Source organism: Glandiceps talaboti, chromosome 10, assembly GCF_964340395.1.
Source record: "Glandiceps talaboti chromosome 10, keGlaTala1.1, whole genome shotgun sequence".
Lineage (NCBI taxonomy): Eukaryota > Metazoa > Hemichordata > Enteropneusta > Spengelidae > Glandiceps > Glandiceps talaboti.
The window spans coordinates 20,317,140-20,339,025 of record NC_135558.1 but is presented as its reverse complement, the minus strand read 5'-3'; the positions used below and the strand labels follow the sequence as shown (position 1 = coordinate 20,339,025).

General features: G+C 38.2%; 24 non-coding genes across 24 annotated transcripts; all 24 read right to left on the bottom strand.

The window, feature by feature from the left end:
• Positions 1-206: 206 nt before the first annotated feature.
• On the bottom strand, positions 207-325 carry LOC144441548 (5S ribosomal RNA). Its single transcript, XR_013481275.1, has one exon. It is a non-coding gene; the product is annotated as a 5S ribosomal RNA (ribosomal RNA).
• A 515-nt stretch (positions 326-840) lies between these two features.
• On the bottom strand, positions 841-959 carry LOC144441547 (5S ribosomal RNA). Its single transcript, XR_013481274.1, has one exon. It is a non-coding gene; the product is annotated as a 5S ribosomal RNA (ribosomal RNA).
• Positions 960-1,472: 513 nt separating this feature from the next.
• On the bottom strand, positions 1,473-1,591 carry LOC144441546 (5S ribosomal RNA). Its single transcript, XR_013481273.1, has one exon. It is a non-coding gene; the product is annotated as a 5S ribosomal RNA (ribosomal RNA).
• A 515-nt stretch (positions 1,592-2,106) lies between these two features.
• On the bottom strand, positions 2,107-2,225 carry LOC144441545 (5S ribosomal RNA). Its single transcript, XR_013481272.1, has one exon. It is a non-coding gene; the product is annotated as a 5S ribosomal RNA (ribosomal RNA).
• A 6,604-nt stretch (positions 2,226-8,829) lies between these two features.
• On the bottom strand, positions 8,830-8,948 carry LOC144441544 (5S ribosomal RNA). Its single transcript, XR_013481271.1, has one exon. It is a non-coding gene; the product is annotated as a 5S ribosomal RNA (ribosomal RNA).
• A 536-nt stretch (positions 8,949-9,484) lies between these two features.
• LOC144441543 (5S ribosomal RNA) lies at positions 9,485-9,603 on the bottom strand. Its single transcript, XR_013481270.1, has one exon. It is a non-coding gene; the product is annotated as a 5S ribosomal RNA (ribosomal RNA).
• A 515-nt stretch (positions 9,604-10,118) lies between these two features.
• On the bottom strand, positions 10,119-10,237 carry LOC144441817 (5S ribosomal RNA). The gene has a single exon (XR_013481529.1). It is a non-coding gene; the product is annotated as a 5S ribosomal RNA (ribosomal RNA).
• Positions 10,238-10,749: 512 nt separating this feature from the next.
• On the bottom strand, positions 10,750-10,868 carry LOC144441542 (5S ribosomal RNA). Its single transcript, XR_013481269.1, has one exon. It is a non-coding gene; the product is annotated as a 5S ribosomal RNA (ribosomal RNA).
• A 514-nt stretch (positions 10,869-11,382) lies between these two features.
• On the bottom strand, positions 11,383-11,501 carry LOC144441541 (5S ribosomal RNA). The gene has a single exon (XR_013481268.1). It is a non-coding gene; the product is annotated as a 5S ribosomal RNA (ribosomal RNA).
• A 516-nt stretch (positions 11,502-12,017) lies between these two features.
• Positions 12,018-12,136, bottom strand: LOC144441539 (5S ribosomal RNA). The gene has a single exon (XR_013481267.1). It is a non-coding gene; the product is annotated as a 5S ribosomal RNA (ribosomal RNA).
• Positions 12,137-12,651: 515 nt separating this feature from the next.
• On the bottom strand, positions 12,652-12,770 carry LOC144441537 (5S ribosomal RNA). Its single transcript, XR_013481265.1, has one exon. It is a non-coding gene; the product is annotated as a 5S ribosomal RNA (ribosomal RNA).
• Positions 12,771-13,822: 1,052 nt separating this feature from the next.
• Positions 13,823-13,941, bottom strand: LOC144441536 (5S ribosomal RNA). The gene has a single exon (XR_013481264.1). It is a non-coding gene; the product is annotated as a 5S ribosomal RNA (ribosomal RNA).
• A 514-nt stretch (positions 13,942-14,455) lies between these two features.
• Positions 14,456-14,574, bottom strand: LOC144441535 (5S ribosomal RNA). The gene has a single exon (XR_013481263.1). It is a non-coding gene; the product is annotated as a 5S ribosomal RNA (ribosomal RNA).
• A 538-nt stretch (positions 14,575-15,112) lies between these two features.
• On the bottom strand, positions 15,113-15,231 carry LOC144441814 (5S ribosomal RNA). The gene has a single exon (XR_013481527.1). It is a non-coding gene; the product is annotated as a 5S ribosomal RNA (ribosomal RNA).
• Positions 15,232-15,770: 539 nt separating this feature from the next.
• On the bottom strand, positions 15,771-15,889 carry LOC144441813 (5S ribosomal RNA). The gene has a single exon (XR_013481526.1). It is a non-coding gene; the product is annotated as a 5S ribosomal RNA (ribosomal RNA).
• Positions 15,890-16,428: 539 nt separating this feature from the next.
• On the bottom strand, positions 16,429-16,547 carry LOC144441534 (5S ribosomal RNA). The gene has a single exon (XR_013481262.1). It is a non-coding gene; the product is annotated as a 5S ribosomal RNA (ribosomal RNA).
• A 541-nt stretch (positions 16,548-17,088) lies between these two features.
• On the bottom strand, positions 17,089-17,207 carry LOC144441826 (5S ribosomal RNA). Its single transcript, XR_013481538.1, has one exon. It is a non-coding gene; the product is annotated as a 5S ribosomal RNA (ribosomal RNA).
• A 541-nt stretch (positions 17,208-17,748) lies between these two features.
• Positions 17,749-17,867, bottom strand: LOC144441533 (5S ribosomal RNA). The gene has a single exon (XR_013481261.1). It is a non-coding gene; the product is annotated as a 5S ribosomal RNA (ribosomal RNA).
• A 538-nt stretch (positions 17,868-18,405) lies between these two features.
• On the bottom strand, positions 18,406-18,524 carry LOC144441532 (5S ribosomal RNA). The gene has a single exon (XR_013481260.1). It is a non-coding gene; the product is annotated as a 5S ribosomal RNA (ribosomal RNA).
• A 538-nt stretch (positions 18,525-19,062) lies between these two features.
• LOC144441531 (5S ribosomal RNA) lies at positions 19,063-19,181 on the bottom strand. The gene has a single exon (XR_013481259.1). It is a non-coding gene; the product is annotated as a 5S ribosomal RNA (ribosomal RNA).
• Positions 19,182-19,718: 537 nt separating this feature from the next.
• LOC144441838 (5S ribosomal RNA) lies at positions 19,719-19,837 on the bottom strand. Its single transcript, XR_013481549.1, has one exon. It is a non-coding gene; the product is annotated as a 5S ribosomal RNA (ribosomal RNA).
• Positions 19,838-20,375: 538 nt separating this feature from the next.
• LOC144441530 (5S ribosomal RNA) lies at positions 20,376-20,494 on the bottom strand. The gene has a single exon (XR_013481258.1). It is a non-coding gene; the product is annotated as a 5S ribosomal RNA (ribosomal RNA).
• Positions 20,495-21,032: 538 nt separating this feature from the next.
• LOC144441529 (5S ribosomal RNA) lies at positions 21,033-21,151 on the bottom strand. Its single transcript, XR_013481257.1, has one exon. It is a non-coding gene; the product is annotated as a 5S ribosomal RNA (ribosomal RNA).
• A 538-nt stretch (positions 21,152-21,689) lies between these two features.
• LOC144441528 (5S ribosomal RNA) lies at positions 21,690-21,808 on the bottom strand. The gene has a single exon (XR_013481256.1). It is a non-coding gene; the product is annotated as a 5S ribosomal RNA (ribosomal RNA).
• Positions 21,809-21,886: the final 78 nt, after the last annotated feature.

The window sequence follows — 21,886 nt, the reverse complement described above, 5'->3', positions numbered from 1 at the left end:
AACATATCTCGAGTAAAATGAAAAGAAATGAAAAAATTAAAAAAAATACCTAATGTTACTTTTTGTCGTAGATGGCGCTCGTCACAAGAGGCGCAACCCCGAGCAGTTCACGTCATTGTCGTAAGACTCGTAACGATAAAAAAAATAATCATACAAACATATCTCGAGTAAAATGAAAAGAAATGAAAAAAAAAATATAATAGAAACGCCTACGGCACGTGGTATTCCCAGGCGGTCTCCCATCCAAGTACTAACCACGCCCGACGCAGCTTAACTTCGGTGATCGGACGAGAACCGGTGTTTTCTACGTAGTATGGCCGTAGGCAAGTACTTACAGCAAAGTTATAAGGTTATATACTAACGACTCGTTTAATACCAGTTACCAGTAAACAGAAACAATGCGTTTTTTCCGATAACCCGACCAACCCTATTTTTGGGGGCAGTAATTTTTTTTTTAAATGGCGAGAGAAGTTATTCGTACTGACTTAAAACTGTAATCGTAATATGTGAGTGAACACATAGATCGCCGTATCAGATAGATACTGTTTTCATGGTATGTCGTATGTTGTTGCTACAGGTGGTTGTTGCTCAGGGTGTTCGTTGCTCTCAGAACAAGTTGAAAAATAATCATACAAACATATCTCGAGTAAAATGAAAAGAAATGAAAAAATAAAATAAAATACCTAATGTTACTTTTTGTCGTAGATGGCGCTCGTCACAAGAGGCGCAACTCCGAGCAGTCCACGTCATTGTCGTAAGACTCGTAACGATAAAAAAAATAATCATACAAACATATCTCGAGTAAAATGAAAAGAAATGAAAAAAAAAATATAATAGAAACGCCTACGGCACGTGGTATTCCCAGGCGGTCTCCCATCCAAGTACTAACCACGCCCGACGCAGCTTAACTTCGGTGATCGGACGAGAACCGGTGTTTTCTACGTAGTATGGCCGTAGGCAAGTACTTACAGCAAAGTTATAAGGTTATATACTAACGACTCGTTTAATACCAGTTACCAGTAAACAGAAACAATGCGTTTTTTCCGATAACCCGACCAACCCTATTTTTGGGGGCAGTAATTTTTTTTTTAAATGGCGAGAGAAGTTATTCGTACTGACTTAAAACTGTAATCGTAATATGTGAGTGAACACATAGATCGCCGTATCAGATAGATACTGTATTCATGGTATGTCGTATGTTGTTGCTACAGGTGGTTGTTGCTCAGGGTGTTCGTTGCTCTCAGAACAAGTTGAAAAATAATCATACAAATATATCTCGAGTAAAATGAAAAGAAATGAAAAAAAATATAAAATACCTAATGTTACTTTTTGTCGTAGATGGCGCTCGTCACAAGAGGCGCAACCCCGAGCAGTTCACGTCATTGTCGTAAGACTCGTAACGATAAAAAAAATGATCATACAAACATATCTCGAGTAAAATGAAAAGAAATGAAAAAAAAAAATAATAGAAACGCCTACGGCACGTGGTATTCCCAGGCGGTCTCCCATCCAAGTACTAACCACGCCCGACGCAGCTTAACTTCGGTGATCGGACGAGAACCGGTGTTTTCTACGTAGTATGGCCGTAGGCAAGTACTTACAGCAAAGTTATAAGGTTATACACTAACGACTCGTTTAATACCAGTTACAGTAAACAGAAACAATGCGTTTTTTCCGATAACCCGACCAACCCTATTTTTGGGGGCAGTAATTTTTTTTTTTAAATGGCGAGAGAAGTTATTCGTACTGACTTAAAACTGTAATCGTAATATGTGAGTGAACACATAGATCGCCGTATCAGATAGATACTGTATTCACGGTATGTCGTATGTTGTTGCTACAGGTGGTTGTTGCTCAGGGTGTTCATTGCTCTCAGAACAAGTTGAAAAATAATCATACAAACATATCTCGAGTAAAATGAAAAGAAATGAAAAAATAAAATAAAATACCTAATGTTACTTTTTGTCGTAGATGGCGCTCGTCACAAGAGGCGCAACCCCGAGCAGTTCACGTCATTGTCGTAAGACTCGTAACGATAAAAAATATAATCATACAAACATATCTCGAGTAAAATGAAAAGAAATGAAAAAAAAAATATAATAGAAACGCCTACGGCACGTGGTATTCCCAGGCGGTCTCCCATCCAAGTACTAACCACGCCCGACGCAGCTTAACTTCGGTGATCGGACGAGAACCGGTGTTTTCTACGTAGTATGGCCGTAGGCAAGTACTTACAGCAAAGTTATAAGGTTATATACTAACGACTCGTTTAATACCAGTTACCAGTAAACAGAAACAATGCGTTTTTTCCGATAACCCGACCAACCCTATTTTTGGGGGCAGTAATTTTTTTTTTAAATGGCGAGAGAAGTTATTCGTACTGACTTAAAACTGTAATCGTAATATGTGAGTGAACACATAGATCGCCGTATCAGATAGATACTGTATTCACGGTATGTCGTATGTTGTTGCTACAGGTGGTTGTTGCTCAGGGTGTTCGTTGCTCTCAGAACAAGTTGAAAAATAATCATACAAATATATCTCGAGTAAAATGAAAAGAAATGAAAAAAAATATAAAATACCTAATGTTACTTTTTGTCGTAGATGGCGCTCGTCACAAGATGCGCAACCCCGAGCAGTTCACGTCATTGTCGTAAGACTCGTAACGATAAAAAAAATGATCATACAAACATATCTCGAGTAAAATGAAAAGAAATGAAAAAAAATAATAATAGAAACGCCTACGGCACGTGGTATTCCCAGGCGGTCTCCCATCCAAGTACTAACCACGCCCGACGCAGCTTAACTTCGGTGATCGGACGAGAACCGGTTTTTTTTTTTTTCTTTTATTAAAAGGACAGGCCCACTGGCTTGCCCTGTTAAAAAAGGTATACATTTCAATATTCTTTACAGATAATACAATTGTGAACTAAACTAGTTACTACAGTTTAACATGGTATACTACATAGTACTCAGGCATCAGGATCAATATGCCTAAACATGAAGATACTGATTGAAATTCAATACAACAGGTATGTACTTGTATAGTATTTACAAATTAAACGTGAATTCCATATCATGCATTGTTATTATTACATTATTTTGGGCAAACACAGTTTCAAAAAGGAATAAATCATCTGTTATCTTGCTTCTATTATATTCAAAAATAACTTTCTGCTTTAATTTATACTTAAAGAAGGAAATCATATTAATTTTACGTGCACTCATTTTATAAACCAGTCTTCTATTGTGTATAACAAAACGGGCAAAAGACAATAATAAGTTAATTAGTGTCTGTTGGTATTTATCAGATGCAACAAGATAATTAAATAATATTAACAGTACTTTTTTTCTTACATTAATACCTTTTATATTCAATATTCTAAAGATTAATTCGAAGACAAAATCCCACAAGTTTTGAATAGACTGACAACAAACGAAAAGGTGATACACATCTTCAGGAAAAAATGTACAGAACTCACACATAGGACTGGCTGCTCTGCCTATTTTATGAAGACGGACATTAGTGAAAACAGCATTATGACAGATTAAATAGTCTAAATCACCTAAATAATTCTCTTTCATTCGAAAATAAATATTAGGCCAAACACGAGTAAAGTTAACATCAGGAAAAAAGGAAGACCAATGATGAATACCGGTGGGAACAGAGTTTCTTAGATTACAAGCAATAGCTGTAAGGTTCTTTACTTTCAGTAACTCGATAGACACTCTTTGATCTTTACTATTAGTTATACATATAGAGACATTTGGATCTACTTCATTACATTCTTTGAATTCCTTCTTTAAGATTTCTAGCCACTTCTTGGGAATAGCATTTAAAATGATGTTATACTTATTAACAATGTCATTATTCGTACGATTTTCAGAAAACTCGGAACATAATTCAACTAGAGCATTTGGAGGAAAGAAACCAGGTATTACTTCATAGAGGATGTCTTTAATCTGAACAATATCAGCCTCAATGAACTGGCGATATAGCGGAAGAGGACACTCATCCTGGCCAATAATGAACGGATTCTTAAATATAGGTTCTCTGATAATTTCATCATATGAAACTGGTTCTGCTCTGACTGGCATAAGGACTCGTGACCATGCATGAAAAAGTTCCTTATAAAAAGGAGAGCAGTTACGTAATGTACCAGGATGAATAATCATTCTGAAGATATCACCACCAATAGGAATATTCAGGTACTTATTGATATTGTAATTTAAAAAGAGTTTGAACTTATGATTGTAGTTTTCATCAAAATATTTGATCAACCATTTCAGGCGTAATGCCTGGACTTTGTCATTGATATTGGTCAGCTTAAGGCCGCCATTTTCAATGTCGGCGGTAACAACATTGTAATTAACATAATGGTGTCTATTACTCCAAAAAAAGTTGATAATATTACTATTCAACATTTGTATACAGTCAGAAGGCACGGGTATTATTGATGCACGATACCACAAAGTAGAGGTAATTGATGAATTAACAATTAAAACTTTTCCTTTATATGACAAATTACGTCGTGACCACGACTTTAGTATATGACAGACTTTGGGAATCCTTTCTAACCAATTAAATTGGTCAAGTACGGATTGCTGATGACCAAGCATTACACCAAGAATAACTATTCCATCAGACCGAAGTTTTACAGGTAAGGGACAGTCAGAACGTCCTCTATTGCTACCAATCCATAGCAGTTCACTCTTGTCGAGGTTGACCTTTGACCCAGAGGCTTTTCCATACTCGCAGAACACTTTGTAAGCCTCGTGAATGGACTCGTCGTTACTCACAGTAAGAGTCGTATCATCAGCATGCTGATAAACAAGTGACAAGAGTGAACTGTCAGGGATTGGTATACCATGGATCCTTGGGTTATTTTTCAAGGCAGCATTTAAAGGCTCTGCCGACAATACATATAACATTGCTGACAGCGGACATCCCTGTCTTACACTGCGTTTCACTGGCAGATGGTCTGACAGGAAACCATTTATTTTAATGCAACTTTGCACCTGGTTGTAGATAATTGAAATCCACTTGACAAAGTTTTGGCCAAATCGAAATGCTTTAAGAGTATTCAATAGGTAAGCGTGATCCACTCGATCGAAAGCTTTCATTTGATCGAATTTAATAATTACACCCAAACTATTAGTGGAGTTACCATAGTCTATGATATCTCTTATACAGAATACATTGTCTACTATATCTCGCCTGGGGACACAACACGTTTGGTCTGTACTGACAATAGTAGGCATAATTTTGCTTAATCTTAAAGCTAGAGTCTTTGCTAAAATTTTATAGTCACAATTCAAAAGGGTGATAGGGCGCCAATTCTTTATGTAAGATGGGTCACCCCCCGCTTTAGGAATTAAAGTAATAAGACCAGTTTTGAAAGAATATGGCAAGTTTTCAGCTGTGAAAATACAGTTAAAAATATCAAGAATGTCTCTTTTTATATCGTCCCAGAAATGTGTATAAAATTCATAAGGGAGGCCATCAAGGCCAGGGCTTCTATTATTCTCACAGCTGAAGAGAGCAGAACTAATCTCTTCACAAGTAAGTTTAGATTCTAAAGCTATGCGATCATCATAATTTACAAAATTGGTCAGATAGTTGATAAATTTATTTTGAGTTTCAGGGTCACATGGTTCATCACAATAGAGGGTAGTGTAAAACTTGTGCGCTTCATTTAAGGTATCCTTGGGGGTAATTAGTATTTTATTTTCATCATTAATTAGCTGTTTAATTGTTTTCTTTTCCTGTTTACTTTTTTCTAAGTTAAAAAAGTAACGTGTTGACTTCTCACCATCCTCGTACCACTGAACTTTCGCACGAATTAGGGCCCCCTTAGTTTCATATATTATGAGCTGATCTAGTTCATCCTGAAGAATTTTAGCATTAGTAAGATCATAATCTGCATATTTGTTGGCTTTAGTTAGTTCCCATTTTAATTTCTTTTGGAGTATTTTCTTGAGATGACGTCTAAGTTTCGCTTGATTTTTGGAATATTTTTGCGAGAATGTACGGATTTGACCTTTGAGAGATTCCCACCATTCAATTTTGTCCTCATGATAAGTGATGTTTTCTTTTGACTTGGTTATGATTTCTGAAACTTGATTTACAAAACTTTCATCTTTAAGTAACTGTTTGTTGAAAGACCAAACGCCCGGTCCCCGGGGAGTGCTACTAAAATCTAAGTCATATTGAATAATATCGTGGTCACTAAAGGGAAAAGGTACAATGAAGGAACGTTTACAATAGTGAACACTGTCTACATGCATAAGGCAGAAGTCAATGCGACTCTGCTGTAGAACATCTTTTGTTTGGCGACGCCAGGTGCTTTGCCTGGTATGTTGATGTTGTCTACGCCAAACATCAACAAAAGAATATTGTTGCATTAATTGGGTCAGGTGTTTACGAGATGAATCAACTGAAGAGGCAGTTGAAAATTGATCCAGTTGGGGATCCAATTTGGTGTTGAAATCACCAATGAGAATGTTTAGATGATCATCGGCTACAAGGTTTGAAATGTTATGCCAAAATTGAGTACGTAAATACGGGTGTGACGGTGCATATAAATTTATGAGGTTAATTTTGACGTTGGAGATTTCAATTTCTAAAGTAATAATTCTACCATTCAAATCACGATGGGAATTGCAAACAAGAATATCTGGCCTATTTTTAACTAATATCGCCACTCCCCTCCTTCTAGTAGGATTCTGACAATTGTTGTAATATATACATGATAATCCGCTGCTATTTTATTTGTAATGTGATTAGCAATACTATTATCCCAAAACGTTTCCTGAAGACATACAATATCATATTTATTATCCTTGCAGAATTGATCTACAAGTTCAAACTTATTGAAATTCGACAAACCATTTACGTTAACAGATGCAAGCACAAAGAAGGTTGAAATTAGGAGAGAGAAAATGAACATGTTTACTACTTGGGTGATGAATTTCTATCAAAAGTTTCTTTTTGTTTACCAGTTTCTTTCTTTCTTGACACCAGATTTGGTTTAATTGCCAGTCTTTTTCTTCTTTCTACTTTCGTAGGTGTATTTTTCGCTTCTGGGGAGTCCTCCTCTGCTTGGCGTTTATTTTGTTTATTTCCAATCACCGAAGAATTAGAATTCCTCTTGTCTGTTTCAACTTCCATTTCTGCATTTTCGTGTTCCATATTTTCAAGTTTTTCATTAGTTTGTTGTTCTAGTTCGTGTTCAGTTTCATCGTTCAAATTCCCTGTTTCCATTTCATTTTCAACTTCTTTATTCAATTCCAAGTTACTATCTTGTTCTTCTTCTCGTACATATTGCTCCACAATAGCATCGACTTCTCCATCGTCGAAGATAACAGCTGTGCACTCAATTGCTTTGTGTCCTATTTGTTGACATTTGTAGCACTTGAAGTTCTTGCAATTGCGTTCTACATGACCTTTTTGGTGACACCTTTTACACTCGTACTTCGGACACGAGTAAATCAGGTGAGATGATTCCAAACAATGGTTACAAACTTTGTGCTGGTTAGAGTGCAAGACTCGAACATATGGGCCATCATTCTCAAACTTCACAGCATAGGGTAAGGATGTTATTTTAGATGGCAGTTCAACTCTGACAAAACGAGTTCCTGTCTCTACCTCTGGCTCTTCATTGAAGAATTTGTGAATTACAGGACTTTTGATAGTACATCCGAAACTTTGTAATTTACGGATGATGTCTTCATCCTCAGTATAGGCAGGAACGCCCAAAAATGACACAGTTAGAAAGTTTCTTACCAGTCCTTGAATGTCGGCGATATTGCCATTCACTGCAAATCCTTCATTTAGTAGTAGTTCAGTGTCATTGACAGAATCAAGTGTCACCTGCCACACCCCAGAAATCTTGATACATGCGACAATGAGTCCATTTTCGATCTTATTTCTTACACCACGAATGACATCTAATGCCGAGAATCCTTCATCGGTGACACAGGTGGTATTGGACTTGTGTTCGGTTCGCTTTCGGGTAACCGGATGTGACATTGACGAAGTGACTGAAGAAACACGACCTGGCATGGCCGCCATGATGGCCACTCCCTGCCGGGTGGAGACTTCTAACAAAACCAAGCGAAGACGGCGAAATTCGACGACACTAACCACCAATAATACGACAAATGACACGTCCAATATCAGAACGATTAATTAGGCAAGTTTAAACGAAGCTGCAGCTGAATCTTGACAGATGTCAATAAGTTTTGGAGAGCTCTCGTTAGACACGTCTGTATCGGACGAGAACCGGTGTTTTCTACGTAGTATGGCCGTAGGCAAGTACTTACAGCAAAGTTATAAGGTTATACACTAACGACTCGTTTAATACCAGTTACAGTAAACAGAAACAATGCGTTTTTTCCGATAACCCGACCAACCCTATTTTTGGGGGCAGTAATTTTTTTTTTAAATGGCGAGAGAAGTTATTCGTACTGACTTAAAACTGTAATCGTAATATGTGAGTGAACACATAGATCGCCGTATCAGATAGATACTGTATTCATGGTATGTCGTATGTTGTTGCTACAGGTGGTTGTTGCTCAGGGTGTTCGTTGCTCTCAGAACAAGTTGAAAAATAATCATACAAACATATCTCGAGTAAAATGAAAAGAAAAGAAAAAATAAAATAAAATACCTAATGTTACTTTTTGTCGTAGATGGCGCTCGTCACAAGAGGCGCAACCCCGAGCAGTTCACGTCATTGTCGTAAGACTCGTAACGATAAAAAAAATAATCATACAAACATATCTCGAGTAAAATGAAAAGAAATGAAAAAAAAAATATAATAGAAACGCCTACGGCACGTGGTATTCCCAGGCGGTCTCCCATCCAAGTACTAACCACGCCCGACGCAGCTTAACTTCGGTGATCGGACGAGAACCGGTGTTTTCTACGTAGTATGGCCGTAGGCAAGTACTTACAGCAAAGTTATAAGGTTATATACTAACGACTCGTTTAATACCCACTAGAAAATACTGAAAGACAGTTACCAGTAAACAGAAACAATGTGTTTTTTCCGATAACCCGACCAACCCTATTTTTGGGGGCAGTAATTTTTTTTTTAAATGGCGAGAGAAGTTATTCGTACTGACTTAAAACTGTAATCGTAATATGTGAGTGAACACATAGATCGCCGTATCAGATAGATACTGTATTCATGGTATGTCGTATGTTGTTGCTACAGGTGGTTGTTGCTCAGGGTGTTCGTTGCTCTCAGAACAAGTTGAAAAATAATCATACAAACATATCTCGAGTAAAATGAAAAGAAAAGAAAAAATAAAATGAAATACCTAATGTTACTTTTTGTCGTAGATGGCGCTCGTCACAAGAGGCGCAACCCCGAGCAGTTCACGTCATTGTCGTAAGACTCGTAACGATAAAAAAAATAATCATACAAACATATCTCGAGTAAAATGAAAAGAAATGAAAAAAAAAATATAATAGAAACGCCTACGGCACGTGGTATTCCCAGGCGGTCTCCCATCCAAGTACTAACCACGCCCGACGCAGCTTAACTTCGGTGATCGGACGAGAACCGGTGTTTTCTACGTAGTATGGCCGTAGGCAAGTACTTACAGCAAAGTTATAAGGTTATATACTAACGACTCGTTTAATACCAGTTACCAGTAAACAGAAACAATGTGTTTTTTCCGATAACCCGACCAACCCTATTTTTGGGGGCAGTAATTTTTTTTTTAAATGGCGAGAGAAGTTATTCGTACTGACTTAAAACTGTAATCGTAATATGTGAGTGAACACATAGATCGCCGTATCAGATAGATACTGTATTCACGGTATGTCGTATGTTGTTGCTACAGGTGGTTGTTGCTCAGGGTGTTCGTTGCTCTCAGAACAAGTTGAAAAATAATCATACAAACATATCTCGAGTAAAATGAAAAGAAATGAAAAAATAAAATAAAATACCTAATGTTACTTTTTGTCGTAGATGGCGCTCGTCACAAGAGGCGCAACCCCGAGCAGTTCACGTCATTGTCGTAAGACTCGTAACGATAAAAAAAATAATCATACAAACATATCTCGAGTAAAATGAAAAGAAATGAAAAAAAAAATATAATAGAAACGCCTACGGCACGTGGTATTCCCAGGCGGTCTCCCATCCAAGTACTAACCACGCCCGACGCAGCTTAACTTCGGTGATCGGACGAGAACCGGTGTTTTCTACGTAGAATGGCCGTAGGCAAGTACTTACAGCAAAGTTATAAGGTTATATACTAACGACTCGTTTAATACCAGTTACCAGTAAACAGAAACAATGCGTTTTTTCCGATAACCCGACCAACCCTATTTTTGGGGGCAGTAATTTTTTTTTTAAATGGCGAGAGAAGTTATTCGTACTGACTTAAAACTGTAATCGTAATATGTGAGTGAACACATAGATCGCCGTATCAGATAGATACTGTTTTCATGGTATGTCGTATGTTGTTGCTACAGGTGGTTGTTGCTCAGGGTGTTCGTTGCTCTCAGAACAAGTTGAAAAATAATCATACAAATATATCTCGAGTAAAATGAAAAGAAATGAAAAAAATATAAAATACCTAATGTTACTTTTTGTCGTAGATGGCGCTCGTCACAAGATGCGCAACCCCGAGCAGTTCACGTCATTGTCGTAAGACTCGTAACGATAAAAAAATGATCATACAAACATATCTCGAGTAAAATGAAAAGAAATGAAAAAAAAAATATAATAGAAACGCCTACGGCACGTGGTATTCCCAGGCGGTCTCCCATCCAAGTACTAACCACGCCCGACGCAGCTTAACTTCGGTGATCGGACGAGAACCGGTGTTTTCTACGTAGTATGGCCGTAGGCAAGTACTTACAGCAAAGTTATAAGGTTATACACTAACGACTCGTTTAATACCAGTTACCAGTAAACAGAAACAATGCGTTTTTTCCGATAACCCGATCAACCCTATTTTTGGGGGCAGTAATTTTTTTTTTAAATGGCGAGAGAAGTTATTCGTACTGACTTAAAACTGTAATCGTAATATGTGAGTGAACACATAGATCGCCGTATCAGATAGATACTGTATTCACGGTATGTCGTATGTTGTTGCTACAGGTGGTTGTTGCTCAGGGTGTTCGTTGCTCTCAGAACAAGTTGAAAAATAATCATACAAACATATCTCGAGTAAAATGAAAAGAAATGAAAAAATAAAATAAAATACCTAATGTTACTTTTTGTCGTAGATGGCGCTCGTCACAAGAGGTGCAACCCCGAGCAGTTCACGTCATTGTCGTAAGACTCGTAACGATAAAAAAAATAATCATACAAACATATCTCGAGTAAAATGAAAAGAAATGAAAAAAAAATATAATAGAAACGCCTACGGCACGTGGTATTCCCAGGCGGTCTCCCATCCAAGTACTAACCACGCCCGACGCAGCTTAACTTCGGTGATCGGACGAGAACCGGTGTTTTCTACGTAGTATGGCCGTAGGCAAGTACTTACAGCAAAGTTATAAGGTTATATACTAACGACTCGTTTAATACCAGTTACCAGTAAACAGAAACAATGCGTTTTTTCCGATAACCCGACCAACCCTATTTTTGGGGGCAGTAATTTTTTTTTTAAATGGCGAGAGAAGTTATTCGTACTGACTTAAAACTGTAATCGTAATATGTGAGTGAACACATAGATCGCCGTATCAGATAGATACTGTTTTCATGGTATGTCGTATGTTGTTGCTACAGGTGGTTGTTGCTCAGGGTGTTCGTTGCTCTCAGAACAAGTTGAAAAATAATCATACAAATATATCTCGAGTAAAATGAAAAGAAATGAAAAAAAATATAAAATACCTAATGTTACTTTGTGTCGTAGATGGCGCTCGTCACAAGATGCGCAACCCCGAGCAGTTCACGTCATTGTCGTAAGACTCGTAACGATAAAAAAAATGATCATACAAACATATCTCGAGTAAAATGAAAAGAAATGAAAAAAAAAAAATATAATAGAAACGCCTACGGCACGTGGTATTCCCAGGCGGTCTCCCATCCAAGTACTAACCACGCCCGACGCAGCTTAACTTCGGTGATCGGACGAGAACCGGTGTTTTCTACGTAGTATGGCCGTAGGCAAGTACTTACAGCAAAGTTATAAGGTTATACACTAACGACTCGTTTAATACCAGTTACCAGTAAACAGAAACAATGCGTTTTTTCCGATAACCCGACCAACCCTATTTTTGGGGGCAGTAATTTTTTTTTTAAATGGCGAGAGAAGTTATTCGTACTGACTTAAAACTGTAATCGTAATATGTGAGTGAACACATAGATCGCCGTATCAGATAGATACTGTATTCACGGTATGTCGTATGTTGTTGCTACAGGTGGTTGTTGCTCAGGGTGTTCGTTGCTCTCAGAACAAGTTGAAAAATAATCATACAAACATATCTCGAGTAAAATGAAAAGAAATGAAAAAATAAAATAAAATACCTAATGTTACTTTTTGTCGTAGATGGCGCTCGTCACAAGAGGCGCAACCCCGAGCAGTTCACGTCATTGTCGTAAGACTCGTAACGATAAAAAAAATAATCATACAAACATATCTCGAGTAAAATGAAAAGAAATGAAAAAAAAAAAATAATAGAAACGCCTACGGCACGTGGTATTCCCAGGCGGTCTCCCATCCAAGTACTAACCACGCCCGACGCAGCTTAACTTCGGTGATCGGACGAGAACCGGTGTTTTCTACGTAGTATGGCCGTAGGCAAGTACTTACAGCAAAGTTATAAAGTTATATACTAACGACTCGTTTAATACCAGTTACCAGTAAACAGAAACAATGCGTTTTTTCCGATAACCCGACCAACCCTATTTTAGGGGGCAGTAATTTTTTTTTTAAATGGCGAGAGAAGTTATTCGTACTGACTTAAAACTGTAATCGTAATATGTGAGTGAACACATAGATCGCCGTATCAGATAGATACTGTTTTCATGGTATGTCGTATGTTGTTGCTACAGGTGGTTGTTGCTCAGGGTGTTCGTTGCTCTCAGAACAAGTTGAAAAATAATCATACAAATATATCTCGAGTAAAATGAAAAGAAATGAAAAAAAAAATAAAATACCTAATGTTACTTTTTGTCGTAGATGGCGGTCGTCACAAGATGCGCAACCCCGAGCAGTTCACGTCATTGTCGTAAGACTCGTAACGATAAAAAAAAATGATCATACAAACATATCTCGAGTAAAATGAAAAGAAATGAAAAAAAAATATAATAGAAACGCCTACGGCACGTGGTATTCCCAGGCGGTCTCCCATCCAAGTACTAACCACGCCCGACGCAGCTTAACTTCGGTGATCGGACGAGAACAGAAACAATGCGTTTTTTCCGATAACCCGACCAACCCTATTTTAGGGGGCAGTAATTTTTTTTTTAAATGGCGAGAGAAGTTATTCGTACTGACTTAAAACTGTAATCGTAATATGTGAGTGAACACATAGATCGCCGTATCAGATAGATACTGTATTCATGGTATGTCGTATGTTGTTGCTACAGGTGGTTGTTGCTCAGGGTGTTCGTTGCTCTCAGAACAAGTTGAAAAATAATCATACAAATATATCTCGAGTAAAATGAAAAGAAATGAAAAAATAAAATAAAATACCTAATGTTACTTTTTGTCGTAGATGGCGCTCGTCACAAGAGGCGCAACCCCGAGCAGTTCACGTCATTGTCGTAAGACTCGTAACGATAAAAAAAATAATCATACAAACATATCTCGAGTAAAATGAAAAGAAATGAAAAAAAAAATATAATAGAAACGCCTACGGCACGTGGTATTCCCAGGCGGTCTCCCATCCAAGTACTAACCACGCCCGACGCAGCTTAACTTCGGTGATCGGACGAGAACCGGTGTTTTCTACGTAGTATGGCCGTAGGCAAGTACTTACAGCAAAGTTATAAGGTTATATACTAACGACTCGTTTAATACCAGTTACCAGTAAACAGAAACAATGCGTTTTTTCCGATAACCCGACCAACCCTATTTTTGGTGGCAGTAATTTTTTTTTTAAATGGCGAGAGAAGTTATTCGTACTGACTTAAAACTGTAATCGTAATATATGAGTGAACACATAGATCGCCGTATCAGATAGATACTGTATTCATGGTATGTCGTATGTTGTTGCTACAAGTGGTTGTTGCTGAGGGTGTTCGTTGCTCTCAGAACAAGTTGAAAAATAATCATACAAATATATCTCGAGTAAAATGAAAAGAAATGAAAAAAAATATAAAATACCTAATGTTACTTTTTGTCGTAGATGGCGCTCGTCACAAGATGCGCCACCCCGAGCAGTTCACGTCATTGTCGTAAGACTCGTAACGATAAAAAAAATGATCATACAAACATATCTCGAGTAAAATGAAAAGAAATGAAAAAAAAATAATAATAGAAACGCCTACGGCACGTGGTATTCCCAGGCGGTCTCCCATCCAAGTACTAACCACGCCCGACGCAGCTTAACTTCGGTGATCGGACGAGAACCGGTGTTTTCTACGTAGTATGGCCGTAGGCAAGTACTTGCAGCAAAGTTATAAGGTTATATACTAACGACTCGTTTAATACCCACTAGAAAATACTGAAAGACAGTTACCAGTAAACAGAAACAATGTGTTTTTCCGATAACCCGACCAACCCTATTTTTGGGGGCAGTAATTTGTTTTTTAAATGGCGAGAGAAGTTATCCGTACTGACTTAAAACTGTAATCGCAATATGTGAGTGAACACATAGATCGCCGCATCAGATAGATACTGTATTCATGGTATGTCGTATGTTGTTGCTACAGGTGGTTGTTGCTCAGGGTGTTCGTTGCTCTCAGAACAAGTTGAAAAATAACCATACAAACATATCTCGAGTAAAATGAAAAGAAATGAAAAAAAATATAAAATACCTAATGGTTACTTTTTGTCGTAGATGGCGCTCGTCACAAGAGGCGCAACCCCGAGCAGTTCACGTCATTGTCGTAAGACTCGTAACGATAAAAAAAAAATGATCATACAAACATATCTCGAGTAAAATGAAAAGAAATGAAAAACAAATATAAAATAGAAACGCCTACGGCACGTGGTATTCCCAGGCGGTCTCCCATCCAAGTACAAACCACGCCCGACGCAGCTTAACTTCGGTGATCGGACGAGAACCGGTGTTTTCTACGTAGTATGGCCGTAGGCAAGTACTTACAGCAAAGTTATAAGGTTATATACTAACGACTCGTTTAATACCCACTAGAAAATACTGAAAGACAGTTACCAGTAAACAGAAACAATGTGTTTTTTCCGATAACCCGACCAACCCTATTTTTGGGGGCAGTAATTTGTTTTTTAAATGGCGAGAGAAGTTATCCGTACTGACTTAAAACTGTAATCGCAATATGTGAGTGAACACATAGATCGCCGCATCAGATAGATACTGTATTCATGGTATGTCGTATGTTGTTGCTACAGGTGGTTGTTGCTCAGGGTGTTCGTTGCTCTCAGAACAAGTTGAAAAATAACCATACAAACATATCTCGAGTAAAATGAAAAGAAATGAAAAAAAATATAAAATACCTAATGGTTACTTTTTGTCGTAGATGGCGCTCGTCACAAGAGGCGCAACCCCGAGCAGTTCACGTCATTGTCGTAAGACTCGTAACGATAAAAAAAAAATGATCATACAAACATATCTCGAGTAAAATGAAAAGAAATGAAAAACAAATATAAAATAGAAACGCCTACGGCACGTGGTATTCCCAGGCGGTCTCCCATCCAAGTACAAACCACGCCCGACGCAGCTTAACTTCGGTGATCGGACGAGAACCGGTGTTTTCTACGTAGTATGGCCGTAGGCAAGTACTTACAGCAAAGTTATAAGGTTATATACTAACGACTCGTTTAATACCCACTAGAAAATACTGAAAGACAGTTACCAGTAAACAGAAACAATGTGTTTTTTCCGATAACCCGACCAACCCTATTTTTGGGGGCAGTAATTTGTTTTTTAAATGGCGAGAGAAGTTATCCGTACTGACTTAAAACTGTAATCGCAATATGTGAGTGAACACATAGATCGCCGCATCAGATAGATACTGTATTCATGGTATGTCGTATGTTGTTGCTACAGGTGGTTGTTGCTCAGGGTGTTCGTTGCTCTCAGAACAAGTTGAGAAATAATCATACAAACATATCTCGAGTAAAATGAAAAGAAATGAAAAAAAATATAAAATACCTAATGGTTACTTTTTGTCGTAGATGGCGCTCGTCACAAGAGGCGCAACCCCGAGCAGTTCACGTCATTGTCGTAAGACTCGTAACGATAAAAAAAAAATGATCATACAAACATATCTCGAGTAAAATGAAAAGAAATGAAAAACAAATATAAAATAGAAACGCCTACGGCACGTGGTATTCCCAGGCGGTCTCCCATCCAAGTACTAACCACGCCCGACGCAGCTTAACTTCGGTGATCGGACGAGAACCGGTGTTTTCTACGTAGTATGGCCGTAGGCAAGTACTTACAGCAAAGTTATAAGGTTATATACTAACGACTCGTTTAATACCCACTAGAAAATACTGAAAGACAGTTACCAGTAAACAGAAACAATGTGTTTTTCCGATAACCCGACCAACCCTATTTTTGGGGGCAGTAATTTGTTTTTTAAATGGCGAGAGAAGTAATTATCCGTACTGACTTAAAACTGTAATCGCAATATGTGAGTGAACACATAGATCGCCGCATCAGATAGATACTGTATTCATGGTATGTCGTATGTTGTTGCTACAGGTGGTTGTTGCTCAGGGTGTTCGTTGCTCTCAGAACAAGTTGAAAAATAACCATACAAACATATCTCGAGTAAAATGAAAAGAAATGAAAAAAAATATAAAATACCTAATGGTTACTTTTTGTCGTAGATGGCGCTCGTCACAAGAGGCGCAACCCCGAGCAGTTCACGTCATTGTCGTAAGACTCGTAACGATAAAAAAAAAATGATCATACAAACATATCTCGAGTAAAATGAAAAGAAATGAAAAACAAATATAAAATAGAAACGCCTACGGCACGTGGTATTCCCAGGCGGTCTCCCATCCAAGTACTAACTACGCCCGACGCAGCTTAACTTCGGTGATCGGACGAGAACCGGTGTTTTCTACGTAGTATGGCCGTAGGCAAGTACTTACAGCAAAGTTATAAGGTTATATACTAACGACTCGTTTAATACCCACTAGAAAATACTGAAAGACAGTTACCAGTAAACAGAAACAATGTGTTTTTCCGATAACCCGACCAACCCTATTTTTGGGGGCAGTAATTTGTTTTTTAAATGGCGAGAGAAGTAATTATCCGTAGTGACTTAAAACTGTAATCGCAATATGTGAGTGAACACATAGATCGCCGCATCAGATAGATACTGTATTCATGGTATGTCGTATGTTGTTGCTACAGGTGGTTGTTGCTCAGGGTGTTCGTTGCTCTCAGAACAAGTTGAAAAATAACCATACAAACATATCTCGAGTAAAATGAAAAGAAATGAAAAAAAATATAAAATACCTAATGGTTACTTTTTGTCGTAGATGGCGCTCGTCACAAGAGGCGCAACCCCGAGCAGTTCACGTCATTGTCGTAAGACTCGTAACGATAAAAAAAAAATGATCATACAAACATATCTCGAGTAAAATGAAAAGAAATGAAAAACAAATATAAAATAGAAACGCCTACGGCACGTGGTATTCCCAGGCGGTCTCCCATCCAAGTACTAACCACGCCCGACGCAGCTTAACTTCGGTGATCGGACGAGAACCGGTGTTTTCTACGTAGTATGGCCGTAGGCAAGTACTTACAGCAAAGTTATAAGGTTATATACTAACGACTCGTTTAATACCCACTAGAAAATACTGAAAGACAGTTACCAGTAAACAGAAACAATGTGTTTTTCCGATAACCCGACCAACCCTATTTTTGGGGGCAGTAATTTGTTTTTTAAATGGCGAGAGAAGTTATCCGTACTGACTTAAAACTGTAATCGCAATATGTGAGTGAACACATAGATCGCCGCATCAGATAGATACTGTATTCATGGTATGTCGTATGTTGTTGCTACAGGTGGTTGTTGCTCAGGGTGTTCGTTGCTCTCAGAACAAGTTGAAAAATAATCATACAAACATATCTCGAGTAAAATGAAAAGAAATGAAAAAAAATATAAAATACCTAATGGTTACTTTTTGTCGTAGATGGCGCTCGTCACAAGAGGCGCAACCCCGAGCAGTTCACGTCATTGTCGTAAGACTCGTAACGATAAAAAAAAAATGATCATACAAACATATCTCGAGTAAAATGAAAAGAAATGAAAAACAAATATAAAATAGAAACGCCTACGGCACGTGGTATTCCCAGGCGGTCTCCCATCCAAGTACTAACCACGCCCGACGCAGCTTAACTTCGGTGATCGGACGAGAACCGGTGTTTTCTACGTAGTATGGCCGTAGGCAAGTACTTACAGCAAAGTTATAAGGTTATATACTAACGACTCGTTTAATACCCACTAGAAAATACTGAAAGACAGTTACCAGTAAACAGAAACAATGTGTTTTTCCGATAACCCGACCAACCCTATTTTTGGGGGCAGTAATTTGTTTTTTAAATGGCGAGAGAAGTTATCCGTAGTGACTTAAAACTGTAATCGCAATATGTGAGTGAACACATAGATCGCCGCATCAGATAGATACTGTATTCATGGTATGTCGTATGTTGTTGCTACAGGTGGTTGTTGCTCAGGGTGTTCGTTGCTCTCAGAACAAGTTGAAAAATAACCATACAAACATATCTCGAGTAAAATGAAAAGAAATGAAAAAAAATATAAAATACCTAATGGTTACTTTTTGTCGTAGATGGCGCTCGTCACAAGAGGCGCAACCCCGAGCAGTTCACGTCATTGTCGTAAGACTCGTAACGATAAAAAAAAAATGATCATACAAACATATCTCGAGTAAAATGAAAAGAAATGAAAAACAAATATAAAATAGAAACGCCTACGGCACGTGGTATTCCCAGGCGGTCTCCCATCCAAGTACTAACCACGCCCGACGCAGCTTAACTTCGGTGATCGGACGAGAACCGGTGTTTTCTACGTAGTATGGCCGTAGGCAAGTACTTACAGCAAAGTTATAAGGTTATATACTAACGACTCGTTTAATACCCACTAGAAAATACTGAAAGACAGTTACCAGTAAACAGAAACAATGTGTTTTTCCGATAACCCGACCAACCCTATTTTTGGGGGCAGTAATTTGTTTTTTAAATGGCGAGAGAAGTTATCCGTACTGACTTAAAACTGTAATCGCAATATGTGAGTGAACACATAGATCGCCGCATCAGATAGATACTGTATTCATGGTATGTCGTATGTTGTTGCTACAGGTGGTTGTTGCTCAGGGTGTTCGTTGCTCTCAGAACAAGTTGAAAAATAATCATACAAACATATCTCGAGTAAAATGAAAAGAAATGAAAAAAAATATAAAATACCTAATGGTTACTTTTTGTCGTAGATGGCGCTCGTCACAAGAGGCGCAACCCCGAGCAGTTCACGTCATTGTCGTAAGACTCGTAACGATAAAAAAAAATGATCATACAAACATATCTCGAGTAAAATGAAAAGAAATGAAAAACAAATATAAAATAGAAACGCCTACGGCACGTGGTATTCCCAGGCGGTCTCCCATCCAAGTACTAACCACGCCCGACGCAGCTTAACTTAGGTGATCGGACGAGAACCGGTGTTTTCTACGTAGTATGGCCGTAGGCAAGTACTTACAGCAAAGTTATAAGGTTATATACTAACGACTCGTTTAATACCCACTAGAAAATACTGAAAGACAGTTACCAGTAAACAGAAACAATGTGTTTTTCCGATAACCCGACCAACCCTATTTTTGGGGGCAGTAATTTGTTTTTTAAATGGCGAGAGAAGTTATCCGTAGTGACTTAAAACTGTAATCGCAATATGTGAGTGAACACATAGATCGCCGCATCAGATAGATACTGTATTCATGGTATGTCGTATGTTGTTGCTACAGGTGGTTGTTGCTCAGGGTGTTCGTTGCTCTCAGAACAAGTTGAAAAATAACCATACAAACATATCTCGAGTAAAATGAAAAGAAATGAAAACAAATATAAAATACCTAATGGTTACTTTTTGTCGTAGATGGCGCTCGTCACAAGAGGCACAACCCCGAGCAGTTCACGTCATTGTCGTAAGACTCGTAACGATAAAAAAAAAATGATCATACAAACATATCTCGAGTAAAATGAAAAGAAATGAAAAACAAATATAAAATAGAAACGCCTACGGCACGTGGTATTCCCAGGCGGTCTCCCATCCAAGTACTAACCACGCCCGACGCAGCTTAACTTCGGTGATCGGACGAGAACCGGTGTTTTCTACGTAGTATGGCCGTAGGCAAGTACTTACAGCAAAGTTATAAGGTTATATACTAACGACTCGTTTAATACCCACTAGAAAATACTGAAAGACAGTTACCAGTAAACAGAAACAATGTGTTTTTCCGATAACCCGACCAACCCTATTTTTGGGGGCAGTAATTTGTTTTTTAAATGGCGAGAGAAGTTATCCGTACTGACTTAAAACTGTAATCGCAATATGTGAGTGAACACATAGATCGCCGCATCAGATAGATACTGTATTCATGGTATGTCGTATGTTGTTGCTACAGGTGGTTGTTGCTCAGGGTGTTCGTTGCTCTCAGAACAAGTTGAAAAATAACCATACAAACATATCTCGAGTAAAATGAAAAGAAATGAAAAAAAATATAAAATACCTAATGGTTACTTTTTGTCGTAGATGGCGCTCGTCACAAGAGGCGCAACCCCGAGCAGTTCACGTCATTGTCGTAAGACTCGTAACGATAAAAAAAAAATGATCATACAAACATATCTCGAGTAAAATGAAAAGAAATGAAAAACAAATATAAAATAGAAACGCCTACGGCACGTGGTATTCCCAGGCGGTCTCCCATCCAAGTACTAACCACGCCCGACGCAGCTTAACTTCGGTGATCGGACGAGAACCGGTGTTTTCTACGTAGTATGGCCGTAGGCAAGTACTTACAGCAAAGTTATAAGGTTATATACTAACGACTCGTTTAATACCCACTAGAAAATACTGAAAGACAGTTACCAGTAAACAGAAACAATGTGTTTTTCCGATAACCCGACCAACCCTATTTTTGGGGGCAGTAATTTGTTTTTTAAATGGCGAGAGAAGTTATCCGTAGTGACTTAAAACTGTAATCGCAATATGTGAGTGAACACATAGATCGCCGCATCAGATAGATACTGTATTCATGGTATGTCGTATGTTGTTGCTACAGGTGGTTGTTGCTCAGGGTGTTCGTTGCTCTCAGAACAAGTTGAAAAATAACCATACAAACATATCTCGAGTAAAATGAAAAGAAATGAAAAAAAATATAAAATACCTAATGGTTACTTTTTGTCGTAGATGGCGCTCGTCACAAGAGGCGCAACCCCGAGCAGTTCACGTCATTGTCGTAAGACTCGTAACGATAAAAAAAAAATGATCATACAAACATATCTCGAGTAAAATGAAAAGAAATGAAAAACAAATATAAAATAGAAACGCCTACGGCACGTGGTATTCCCAGGCGGTCTCCCATCCAAGTACTAACCACGCCCGACGCAGCTTAACTTCGGTGATCGGACGAGAACCGGTGTTTTCTACGTAGTATGGCCGTAGGCAAGTACTTACAGCAAAGTTATAAGGTTATATACTAACGACTCGTTTAATACCCACTAGAAAATACTGAAAGACAGTTA